Source organism: Pelophylax lessonae (genome assembly GCF_965119305.1).
Source record: "Pelophylax lessonae genome assembly, chromosome: 6".
NCBI classification, from domain to species: Eukaryota; Metazoa; Chordata; class Amphibia; order Anura; family Ranidae; genus Pelophylax; species Pelophylax lessonae.
The window spans coordinates 19,851,616-19,865,270 of NC_138773.1; positions in this window are offsets into that span (position 1 = coordinate 19,851,616).

Sequence of the window (13,655 nt, forward strand, 5' to 3'; positions counted from 1 at the left end):
CTAAAGGGGGATCTATGGGGACCCTGCTCTAAAGGGGATCTATGGGGGACCCTGGCCTGGCCTGCACTAAAGGGGGATCTATGGGGACCCTACTCTAAAGGGGATCTATGGGGGACCCTGGCCTGGCCTGCTCTAAAGGGGGATCTATGGGGACCCTGCTCTAAAGGGGATCTATGGGGGACCCTGGCCTGGCCTGCACTAAAGGGGGATCTATGGGGACCCTACTCTAAAGGGGATCTATGGGGGACCCTGGCCTAGCCCGCTCTAGGGATATATGGGGACCTGGCCTACTCTAATGGAGATCTTGGCCTGCTCTAAAGGGGGTCATATTGGCTATATATATATATATATATATATATATATATATATATATTCTTTGCAGGGAGAACCTGGAGTACCTGGTGGTGCAATAAAACCTGTTAGCACTGGAAATATAGGTGAAAAAGGTAAGACTAAAGAGGGATCTGTAGGGACCCTGGCCTGCTCTAAAGGGGGATCTATTCTATGGCGAACCATGGCCTGGCCTGCTCTAAAGGGGGATCTACGGAGACCCTGCTTTAAAGGGGGATCTATGGGGGGACCCAGGCCTGGCCTGCTCTAAAGGGGGATCTATGGGGACCCTGCTCTAAAGGGGATCTATGGGGACTCTGGCCTGGCCTACTCTAGTCTATGGGGACCTGGCCTACTCTAAAGGGATCTATGGGAGATCTTGGCCTGCTCTAAAGTGTGATCTCTGGGGGACCCTGACCTGGCCTGCTCTAAAGGGGGATCTATGGGGACCCTGTTCTAAAGGGGATCTATGGGGGACCCTGGGCTGGCCTGCTCTAAAGGGGATCTATGGGGGACCCTGGTCTGGCCTGCTCTAAAGGGGGATCTATGGGGACCTGACCTACTCTAAAGGGGATCTATGGGGAGCTTGGCCTGCTCTAAAGGGGGTCATATTGGCTAAATATATATATATTATTTTCAGGGAGAACCTGGAATACCTGGTGGTACGGGAAAACCTGTTAGCACTGGGAATATAGGTGAAAAGGGAAGACTAAAGAAGGATTTATAGGGACCCTGGCCTTCTCTAAAGGGGATCTATGGGGGACCCTGGCCTGGTCTGCTCTAAAGGAGGATCTATGGGGACCCTGCTCTAAAGGGGATCTATGGGGGACCCTGGCCTAGCCTGCTCTATGGATATATGGGGACCTGGCCTACTCTAAAGGGGATCTATGGGGATCTTGGCCTGCTCAAAAGGGGGTCATATTGGCTAAATATATATATTATTTTCAGGGAGAACCTGGAGTACCTGCTGGTGCAGGAGAACCTGTTAGCACGGGAATATATAGGTGAAAAGGTAAGACTAAAGAGGGATCTCTAGGGACCCTGGCCTGCTCTAAAGGGGGATCTATGGGGGACCCTGGCCTGCCTGCTCTAAAGGGGGATCTATGGGGATCCTGCTCTAAAGGGGATCTATGGGGACCCTAGTCTGGCCTGCTCTAGGGATATATGGGGACCTGGTCTACTCTAAAGAGGATCTATGAGGATCTTGGCTGCTCAAAAGGGGGTCATATTGGCTAAATATATATATTCTTTTCAGGGAGAACTTGGAGTACCTGGTGGTGCGGGAAAACCTGTTAGCACTGGGAATATAGGTGAAAAGGTAAGACTAAAGAGGGATCTATAGGGACCCTGGCCTGCTCTAAAGGGGATCTATGGGGACCCTGCTCTAAAGGGGATCTATGTGGGACCCTGGCCTGGCCTGCTCTAAAAGGGGATCTATGGGGACCCTGCTCTGAAGAAGATCTATGGGGGACCCTGGCCTGCTCTAAAGGGGGATCTATGGGGGCCAAAAGGGGCGGAGCATGGGTGACTTTAAAATTATGCCCCCCCCTGAAAAAAGTTCTGCGGACGCCCATGCTCCCTGAATGTGGCAATGGTGGGCCATGTCTGTATAGTGTGTGCTATGGTCTTCACCAGAGGCTCCTGTAACAGGGTGACAATGAAGGAGCACAAATGGGAGGTCATTACTACCCTATAGCAGGAATAGTCTGAACAATGACCTTATTTTCAGGATCACCAGGGATTTTAGTAAAGTGGCTCTAAGGTATTAAGGGAAACCCTATGCCAAAATGTAAAAAAAAGTGGCTTGGGGTTACCCCCAAAATCCATACCAGACCCTTCTCCAAACATGCAGCCCGGCAGGTCAGGAAAGGAAGGGGGGGGAGCCAGTGCCCCCTCTACCCATTCCAGATCACCGGCCCTCAACATAGGGTGGTTGCTTTGAGGCAGCGGGGACTTGCCTGCCCCCCCCCCCCAAGCATTTTGTCTCCATGTTGATGTGTATTTATTTATCTTTGACACTTTTTGTTGGTGAAAAAAATGGGGGGGGGGTGCGCGGGACCTTCCAGATTCCGATAAACCCCCCACCCCCAGACCCCCCAAAACCACCAGCCAGGGTTGTGGGGACGAGACCCTTATCCCCATCAACATAGGGACAAGGTGCTTTGGGGGGCAGATCCCCTCCTGCCCCAAAGCAACCCCCTGTGTGTTGAGGGCATGTGGCCTGGTAAGGTTTGGGGGGTGATTGCTCGCCCCTCCTTCCTTTCCTGGCCTTTGGGGCTGCATGAATTTTGGGGGGGGGGGCATGCTGTTTTGTTTTTTTTCTTTATCTTTCTTTGCCAGCATTCTTTAGTTTACATTCAGCTGTTAGCGGGGAACCCCGCTGACAGCTGATGAGTCATTGGTTGTGAAGGATGCAGCGTCTGCCCGCTCCCTAAAAACCTGCTCTTTACTGTTAAGAAGAAAAAAGAAAAAAAAATGCAGAAAGCATGCAAAAATGCACCAAAAGCGCATGTTCAAAACCACATCAACCTCGCCTAAAGAGAAATGAAGGAGAAAACCGGCCGCACACCACCAGCTGCTAGGAAGATGAATCCTTTTTTAACATAGGTCAAAGGTACACAGGATGCAGAGATCAACGCGTTTCACACTTTCAAAGGGCTTGTTCACTGGGTAGTGAACAAGCCCTTTGAAAGTTTTTTATTAGTAATGGCGGCGATCAGCGATTTTTAGCGGGACTGACTGGGACATTGCGGCGAACAGATCGGACCCCCAACTGACATTTTTGATACTTTTTTGGGGACCAGTGACATTACTACAGTAATCAGTGCTAAAAATATGTACTGTTACTGTATAAATTACACTGGCAGGGAAGGGGTTAATACTGGGGGTGATCAAAGGGGTTAAATGTGCCTAAAGTGCTTACTGAATGTGTGTGTGTGTTGGGGGGGGGGGGATGGTTCTGTGACAGGCACAGAGAGATCGGGGTTGTAGCTTAGCTGAAACTGCTGATCTCTCCCTGCCTGTCTGACAGAAGATCCGCCTGCTTTGTTTACATAAGTAGGTGAGTCTTCTCTTGGTTTCTCCGACGATCGCGGGAGGGCAGCGGCAATCCCTGTCAAAACCACGTGCACTCCAGTCACGTAGTACTACATGACTGAACGCAGCCGAGCCGCCCTGCCGCAGTAATACTATGGCGGGCGGTCGGCAAGTGGTTATTTCAATATATAAAACTTGTGCAATCACCACAGTAGTGTAAAAATAAGAGTCCATAAAAATGGTTCCAAAGGCTCAAGGTTTTTTACCTTTATGCATTCTATGATGAAGGTTAAAAAAACCTTCTGTGTGCAGCAGCCCCCTCTAATACTTACCTGAGTCCCATCTCAATCCAGCAATGTGCACGAGTACCTAAGCTGTTCGGGGTCTCTCCTTCCTCAGTGGTGGCTGCTTCTGTCCATTACAGCCACGGAGCCAACCCAGGGCATCCTTCTGGGTACTGATTAGCTCCTGTCGCGCTGCCCATACTACACCAATGACTAAATCCGCTGATGATTCAACAACAATTTTCAAGACTAAATAATTATAAAATCCGCTCTTGGGAAAATCCCCCAAGAGATCGAAACACTCCAGCAGGTGAAAATACCCTACTGCCCCAAATAGATCTCAAAATGTGTACAAAATATTCCCAGTGCTTAGGCAACTACCACTGCCTATGTCAATAAGCAAAAAATCTTCAAGTGGTTTTCCATACGGCACTTCATAAAGAGTTATATTAACCACCTGCCAATCACTTAACGTACCGGTACTGCGGTAGAATAACATACCTGTACTGCGGTAGTATAACGTACCTGTACTGCGGTAGAATAACGTACCGGTACTGCGGTAGTATAACGTACCGGTACTGCGGTAGAATAACGTACCTGTACTGCGGTAGTATAACGTACCTGTACTGCGGTAGAATAACGTACCTGTACTGCGGTAGAATAACGTACCGGTACTGCGATAGAATAACGTACCTGTACTGCGGGAGAATAACGTACCTGTACTGCGGGAGAATAACGTACCGGTACTGCGGGAGAATAACGTACCTGTACTGCGGTAGAATAACGTACCTGTACTGCGGTAGTATAACGTACCTGTACTGCGGTAGTATAACGTACCTGTACTGCGGTAGTATAACGTACCGGTACTGCGGTAGAATAACGTACCTGTACTGCGGGAGAATAACGTACCTGTACTGCGGTAGAATAACGTACCTGTACTGCGGTAGAATAACGTACCGGTACTGCGGTAGTATAACGTACCTGTACTGCGGGAGAATAACGTACCTGTACTGCGGTAGAATAACGTACCGGTACTGCGGGAGAATAACGTACCTGTACTGCGGTAGAATAACGTACCTGTACTGCGGTAGAATAACGTACCTGTACTGCGGTAGTATAACGTACCTGTACTGCGGTAGAATAACGTACCTGTACTGCGGTAGTATAACGTACCTGTACTGCGGTAGAATAACGTACCTGTACTGCTGTAGAATAACGTACCTGTACTGCGGTAGTATAACGTACCTGTACTGCGGTAGAATAACGTACCTGTACTGCGGTAGTATAACGTACCGGTACTGCGGTAGAATAACGTACCTGTACTGCGGGAGAATAACGTACCTGTACTGCGGGAGAATAACGTACCTGTACTGCGGGAGAATAACGTACCTGTACTGCGGTAGTATAACGTACCGGTACTGCGGTAGAATAACGTACCTGTACTGCGGGAGAATAACGTACCTGTACTGCGGTAGAATAACGTACCTGTACTGCGGGAGAATAATGTACCTGTACTGCGGTAGAATAACGTACCTGTACTGCGGTAGTATAACGTACCTGTACTGCGGTAGAATAACGTACCTGTACAGCTGTAGAATAACGTACCTGTACTGCGGTAGTATAACGTACCTGTACTGCGGTAGTATAACGTACCTGTACTGCGGTAGTATAACGTACCGGTACTGCGGTAGAATAACGTACCTGTACTGCGGGAGAATAACGTACCTGTACTGCGGTAGAATAACGTACCTGTAATGCGGTAGAATAACGTACCTGTACTGCGGGAGAATAACGTACCTGTACTGCGGTAGAATAACGTACCTGTACTGCGGTAGAATAACGTATCTGTACGTCATTTTGTGCAATAGCCACTAGATGGCGCGTGCTCACCGCCGGAGGCACGACTACGCGCTGATTGGACAGAGGGGGAGCCAACCAGTGGGTCCAGTGAACCTGATGTCTGCTGCCACCCACAATCATTCCTGAGACAGGCAGAACGGTGATCTGCCTTTGTAAACAAGGCAGATTGCCATTCTGACAGGGGAGAAGATAGTGACCTTGTGTTCCTGCTAAGTAGGAACACGGATCTCTGTCTTCCTCAATCAGAGCACCTCCCCCACAAAGTTAGCAAGCACCCCCTAGGGACACATGTAGCCCTTTGATCGCCCCTGATGTTAACCCGTTCTCTGCCAGTGTCATCAGTACAGTAACAGTGGAAATTTTTAGCACTGATCACTGTAGTAATGTCACTGGTCCCCCAAAAAAGTGTCAAAAGGGTCAGTTAGGGGTCCGATCTGTCTGCTGCAATGTTGCAGTCCTGCTAAAAAAACACAGATCTGAAATAAATAAAAATGCCATGAATTCATCCCATAGTTTGTAGACAAATCAATCACTACACGCTTATTGGGATTTTTTTTTTTTTTACCAAAAACATGTAGCAGAATGCATATTGGCCTAAATTTGGCCATAAAGATTTTTTTTTTTTTTTTTTTTATTTTTTTTACATTTTTTTATTGGATGTGTTTAGAAAGTAAAAAATATTGTTTTTTTTTTTTCTCAAAATTGTCACAATTTTTTCATTTTTATAGCAAAAAATAAAAAAACGCAGAGGTGATCAAATGCCACCAAAAGAAAGCTCTATTTGTGGGAAAAAAAGGACATCAATTTTATTTGGGTACAGCAATTGTCAGTTAAAATAACACAGTGCCATATTGCAATGGCCTGGTCATTAAAGGGGTAAAACCTTCCAGTACTGAAGTGGTTACCCACCCACCAGAAAGTTGGACCCTATATATACCAATGGGTCATGTTATGCTTGTGCAATATTAATAACAGCCACTAGGTGTCACTCTCCCCCCAGCAACCAAAATTTCCAGTACAGCTTCCAGTTTAGAATTCTATACTATTACTACAGTATTGACACAGACACTATGTAGTCGTTAGGGAAGCGTGTCTCTAAGTGCTGGGAATATATTGTATGAACAATTTCCAAGCTCAAGTAATACTTTTTCTTAGGTCTAATGTATAGGACTATAGGTACAGTAAGTATAAATAAATCTTCTATTTACAGCCAGTTTACTTCCAGCATCTCAGTTGAACACTATATGGCCACAGATATGTGGACTCACCTCCAAATGATGGAGTTCAGATGTTTTTAGTCATACACGTAGCCAGATGCTTGGCTAAGAATGGAGAATGAATGGAGAACTAGGTAGTGAACAAGCCCTTTGAAAGTGTGAAACTCAAGTCTGCTACTCTGTGCAACACAATTGCACAGAGCAGGTAAGTATAAATGAAAAAAAAAAGCAAACCTTTACAGTTTGTTTAATGAAAGTTTGCAAGACTGAAAACAACTTTTGAGATTTAAAGAGGAAGTAAACCCTCCTCTGCAAGTTGTACCTATAGGTAATCCTATGATAAGGCTTACCTATAGGTACTGTAAATATCTCCTAAACATGCACGAGCGGCCGTTCCTTCAGAGCGCATGCGCCAGTGACGTCACTGGCGCATGTAAGGTAAATATCTCCTAAACAGTGCATGTTTAGGAGATATTTACAGTACCTATAGGTACAGTACCTTGCGAAAGTATTCAGCCCCCTTGAACTTTGCGACCTTTTGGCACATTTCAGGCTTCAAACATAAAGATATAAAACTGTAATTTTTTGTGAAGAATCAACAACAAGTGGGACACAATCATGAAGTGGAACGAAATTTATTGGATATTTCAACATTTTTTAACAAATAAAAAACTGATAAATTGGGCGTGCAAAATTATTCAGCCCCCTTAAGTTAATACTTTGTAGCGCCACCTTTTGCTGCGATTACAGCTGTAAGTCGCTTGGGGTATGACTCTATCAGTTTTGCACATCGAGAGACTGACATTTTTGCCCATTCCTCCTTGCAAAACAGCTCGAGCTCAGTGAGGTTGGATGGAGAGCGTTTTTGAACAGCAGTTTTCAGTTCTTTCCACAGATTCTCGATTGGATTCAGGTCTGGACTTTGACTTGGCCATTCTAACACCTGGATATGTTTATTTGTGAACCATTCCATTGTAGATTTTGCTTTATGTTTTGGATCATTGTCTTGTTGGAAGACAAATCTCCTTCCCAGTCTCAGGTCTTTTGCAGACTCCATCAGGTTTTCTTCCAGAATGGTCCTGTATTTGGCTCCATCCATCTTCCCATCAATTTTAACCATCTTCCCTGTCCCTGCTGAAGAAAAGCAGGCCCAAACCATGATGCTGCCACCACCATGTTTGACAGCGGGGATGGTGTGTTCAGGATGATGAGCTGTGTTGCTTTTACGCCAAACATAACGTTTTGCATTGTTCCCAAAAAGTTCGATTTTGGTTTCATCTCACCAGAGCACCTTCTTCCACATGTTTGGTGCAAATCAATCACTACACGCTTATTGGGATTTTTTTTTTTTTTTTTACCAAAAACATGTAGCAGAATGCATATTGGCCTAAATTTGGCCATAAAGATTTTTTTTTTACATTTTTTTATTGGATGTGTTTAGAAAGTAAAAAATATTGTTTTTTTTTTTCTCGAAATTGTCAAAATTTTTTCGTTTATAGTGCAAAAAATAAAAAAATCACAGAGGTGATCAAATGCCACCAAAAGAAAGCTCTATTTGCGGGGAAAAGGGACATCAATTTTATTTGGGTACAGCGTCACATGACCGCGCAATTGTCAGTTAAAATAACGCAGTGCCATATTGAATGGCCTGGTCATTAAGGGAGTAAAACCTTCCAGTACTGAAGTGGTTACCCACCCACCAGAAAGTTAGACCCTATATATACCAATGGGTCATGTTATGCTTGTGCAATAATAATAACAGCCACTAGGTGTCACTCTCCCCCCAGCAACCAAAATTTCCCGTATAGCTTCCAGTGTAGAATTATACACTATTACTATTGACACAGACAATATTTAGTCATTAAGGAAGCGTGTCTCTAAGTGCTGGGAATATATTGTATGAACAATTTTCAAGCTCAGGTAATACTTTTTCTTAGGTCTAATGTATAGGACTATAGGTACAGTAAGTATAAATAAATCTTCTATTTACAGCCAGTTTACTTCCAGCATCTCAATTACACACTATATGGCCAAAGATATGTGGACTCACCTCCAAATGATGGAGTTCAGATGTTTTTAGTCATACACGTAGCCAGGTGCTTGGCTAAGAATGGAGAATGAGAGAAACACTGGCTGCAGCTGCTCTTTGTAGCTGCTGATCTGTGGTGCTGAACTGTGGACATCTATTTCAGCAAAAGAAATGAGCTGCTGAGCAGGAAGGGTTCAATAGACTGAGCACTTCTCTGTGAGAACTGTTATCTGTGACTGGGAACCAAGAGAAGGCACATTTATTAAATCGTTTCTTCAGCTCTGTATATACAAAGGAGCATGGGGGAGCTCTTGTCCATATTGGGGATGGTATTGACAAAGCCCCAAATTATCCACAATGGCTCAAAAGTGATCCAGAAGTGGCCCAGGGATGATTAGACAAAATAAAGGTGGATAAAGCGCCTGGACCAGATGGCATACACCCATGGATCCTAAAAGAATTGAGCGCTGTAATTTCAAAGCCTTTGTTTCTAGTTTTTAGGGACTCGTTAAGGACTGGAATAGTACCACTGGATTGGCGTAGGGCCAATGTGGTGCCTTTAATTTAAAAAAGGAATCAAAGTCTTTACCAAGTAACTATAGACCTGTTAGTTTAACTTCTATAGTCGGGAAGATATTGGAGAGTTTAAAAAAAGATCACATAGATGAGTTCTTGCCGAAAAAAATATAATATATATATTAAGTAACAGACAGCATGGATTCATGAAAGTCAGAAGTTGTCAAACAAATCTGATTTCTTTTTATGAGGAGGTAAGTAAAACCTTGGACAGTGGGGAGGCTGTGGATGTAGTATGCTAGAATTTAAATCACATCGAAAATTACTCGTGGTTACAATTCCGGGCTCCCGGCTATTAAAAAAATTAAAGAAAAAAAAGGCGTAGGGTCCCCCCTGAGTCCATCCCAGGCCCTTCGGGTCTAGTATGGGTTTTAGGGGAACCCCACTCAAAAAAATTAAAAATATACGGCGTGGGGTCCCCCCTAAAAACCATACCAGACCCTTATTTGGGCATGCAGCCAGGCAGGTCAGGAAAGGGGGGGCAAGTTCCCCCCTCCTGAACCATACCAGACCACATGCCCTCAGCATGTGAAGGTGCTCCCAGAGCACCTTGTCCCCATGTTGATGGGGACAAGGGCCTCTTCTCAGCAACCCTTGGCTGTGGTTGACAGGGTCTGCAGGTGGGGGCATATTGGAATCTGGAAGCCCCCTTTAACAAGGGGGCACCCAGATCTTGCCCCCCTATGATAATGGGCATCGGGTACATTGTACCCCTACCCATTCACCAAAAAAGTTTACAAAAATAATAAAAGAAGCACACGACTGTTTTTGACCAGTCCTTTATTAAATAAATTAAAAAATTGTGTCCCAATTGTCAACCACACCCCCCCCCAGAAAAAAAAAAAAAAAAGCTCCGCTCTCATTTAGCACTTTCCGTGGTCTGCCAGCTGTGTGTTTTGACAGCTTTTATATAGGGAATGAGCAGGGCCACACCAGTGACGCCACCTGGTGGTCCACCCCCTCGTGACATCACTGACCCAGCATGCATCAGTCCATGATGTCACAAGAGGGCGTGATCACTCTGTGATGTTACTGGTGTGACCCCCCCCCCATTCCCTATATAAGAGCTGTCAAAACGCACAGCTGGCAGACCGCGTGAAGCACTGATTAAGAGCGGAGAATTTTTTTATCTTTTTTAGGGTCGGCAGTTGCGGTGGACGGTGTGTTTGACAATGGGGGAGACTGTTTTTTTTTTTTTTTTTTAATAAAGGACTTGTCAAAAACTGTCTTGTGTGTTTATTTTATTTTGTATACTTTTTTGGCGAATTGGATGTACCCAATATCCATTCAAATGGGGGGGGAGCAAATTCTGATAAGTCCCCCACCCGCCGACCCCGACAACCACAGCCCAAGAGGACAAGGTGCTCTGGGGGGGCGGAGACCCCCCCTGCCCCAGAGCACCCCCCCATGTTGGGGGCATGTGGTCTGATATGGTTCAGGAGGTAGGGCGTTCGCTCATCCCCCCCCCTTTCCTAACCTGCCAGGCTGCGTGCCCGGATAAGGGTCTGGTATTGATCTCAGGGGGGGGCCCACACCGTTTTTTATTTTTTTTTTAACTGTGGCGTGGGATTCCCCTTAAAACCTATACCAGACCCAAAGGGCTTGATATGGACTGGGGGAGGTATCCTACGCCATCTTTTTCTTTAATATTTTAATAGCCGGGAGCCAGTAATTGTACTCGTCATTTTTGCTGTAGCAAGATCTATACATTGCACAAATGCGCCACTTTACAGGCACATTAGGGGACCCCCCAGGCACTATATTTAAAGGAATTTTTCATTTTTATTGTTGCACTTTAAAATCACTGCTCCTGAAAAAAGATTGTTTCTACAATTTTTTTTTTTTAAATTGATCCATGTCCCCCAGAACCCCACAGCACTTTTATGTCTAATTACTTGCATATAAGCCCTCAACATGGAACCATTTGATTTTTCCAGTTCGACTCCCAACAACTTCAATGGGGTTCACTGTTCGAGTTAAAAAATGTCCCCTGTTCGGAAGTTCTGCTGCGAACTGAACAGGGCGGTGTTCGGCCCATCCTTAGTTGTGACATGTTTTTTTTTTTTTTTTTCTGTTTCTCGGTCTCCTTAACCGCTTGCCGACCGCCGCAAGTAGATTTACTGCGGCGGTCAGCCCCTGCCAGGCAGAGTGACGTTAATTAACGTCACTAGCCTGGGAGGGTCTGGGGAGCGAGCGCGCGCCCGCGGAGGCGCGCTCCCGCTCCCGCGCGGTCACGGACCCCCCCGCGCGTGTGACCAGCGGACCCGATGTCCGCCGGCCACTCGGCGATCGTCGGGGGAGAGGGAGAATGTCAGACAGCTTGTGTAAACAAGCTGCCTGTCATTCTCCTCAGTGTAAAGACACTGATCACACGGATCTAGTATGTAGATCCGTTGATCAGTGTCCTTACAGCTAGAGCCACAGCCAATGACAGTAAGAATCACGCCCCTAGGGACACACACAGCCCCTCCCTCCCAAATAAAGTTAACCCCTTCACTGCCAGTGTATTTTTACAGTAACAGTGCATATGTATAGCACTGATTACTGTAGAAATGTCACTGGTAACCCCAAAAGTGTCAAAAATGTCAGTCAAGGGTCCGATCTGTCCGCCGCAATGTCGCAGTACCGCAAAAAAAAAATCGCAGATCGCCGCCATTACGCGTTAAAAAAAAAAAACAACAAAAATGACAAAAATCTTTCCCTTTGTTAGTAAACGTGATAACTTTTGCGCAAACCAATCAAAATACGCTTTTTGCGATTTTTTTTACCAAACATAGGTAGGATAAAACAAATTGGCCAAAAATGTTAAAAAATTTTGATTTTTACATTTTTTTTTGGGGAATTTCATCTAAAAAAAATGTGAAAAATATTGCTATTTTTGCAAAATTGACGCTCTTTTTTTTGTTTATAGCGCGTGATCAAAAAATCGCACAGGTGATCAAATACCACCAAAAGAAAGCTCTGTTTGTGGGAAAAAAAGGACTTGAAATTTGTTTAGGTACAGCGTCGCACGACCGCGCAATTGTCCGTTAAAGTCACGCAGTGCCGAATCGCAAAATACCCCTGGTCTTTTAGCAGGAAAATCCTCCGGGGCTTAAGTGGTTAATATCCAATAAAATTCTTTGGAAAAAAATAAGTGAATAAAAAAAACGGAAGGACAGAATTAAACCAAAACATTGTCTTTATTAACAGGATGGTGAAAAGGACATTAAAAACAAGAATAATCAAAGTGCAATTATTAAACTATTTACTTCGGTCTTCTGTGCCCACAGCTCAGCTGCACATTTCCACACATAACAAAATGCACATGACATAACATAGGAAAACAGGAAAAAAAAAAAAAAAAAAAAATTGGAATTTGTTCAGTCTCAATGGAGTTTCTTGAAGCCACATATTGATAAAATCTTGTAAGACGTAGAAGACCTTCAAGATTCTACGATATCCAAACGTTTACATACTGCATGCTCTTGTAACCACTTAGCCCCCGTTCACACGAAGGCGACCTGTGAGGCGACCTGGTCGCCGTAGGTCGCCTCCCATAGGGAAGCTGCGGACCCATTCTAATAGGAGCGACACAAGTCGCTCCGACTTAGAAAAAGGGTCCGGAGCTTCTTTGGGGCGACCAGGAGGCGACCGTCATAGACTTCAATGTTATGAAGTCCGTGGCGGGACCGCTCCGAGGTCGCGGTGCGAAATAGCGTCGCCTGCATGTGAACGGGGGCTAAAGCCCCGGAGGATTTGGCTGCTCAAAGACCAGGGCCTATTTTGCGATTCGGCACTGAGTGAATTTAACGGACAATTGCCCGGTTGTGTGATGCTGTACCCAAATTAAATTGATGTCCTTTTTTTTCCCAAAAACAGAGCTTTCTTTTGGTGGTATTTGATCACCTGTGCGATTTTTATTTTTTGCTCTATAAACAAAAAAAGAGCGACAATTTTGAAAAAATAACAATATTTTTCACATTTTTTATATGAAATTCCCAAACAAAAAATGTAAAAATCAAATTTTAATATTTTAGGCCAATTTGTTTTCTGCTACATATTTTTGGTAAAAAAAAAAAAAAAATCGCAATAAGCCTATTTTGATTGGTTTGGGCAAAAGTTATTGTGTTTACTAACTAAAGGAAAGATTTTTGTCATTTTTATTGTTTTTTTTTTTTTAACTAGTAATGGCGGTGATCTGCAATTTTTTTTTTTTTTGCGGGATTGCGACATTGCAGCGGACAGATCGGACCCCTGACTAACATTTTTGATACTTTTGGGGGTACCAGTGACATTACTACAGTAATCAGTGCTATAAATATGCACTGTTACTGTAAAAAT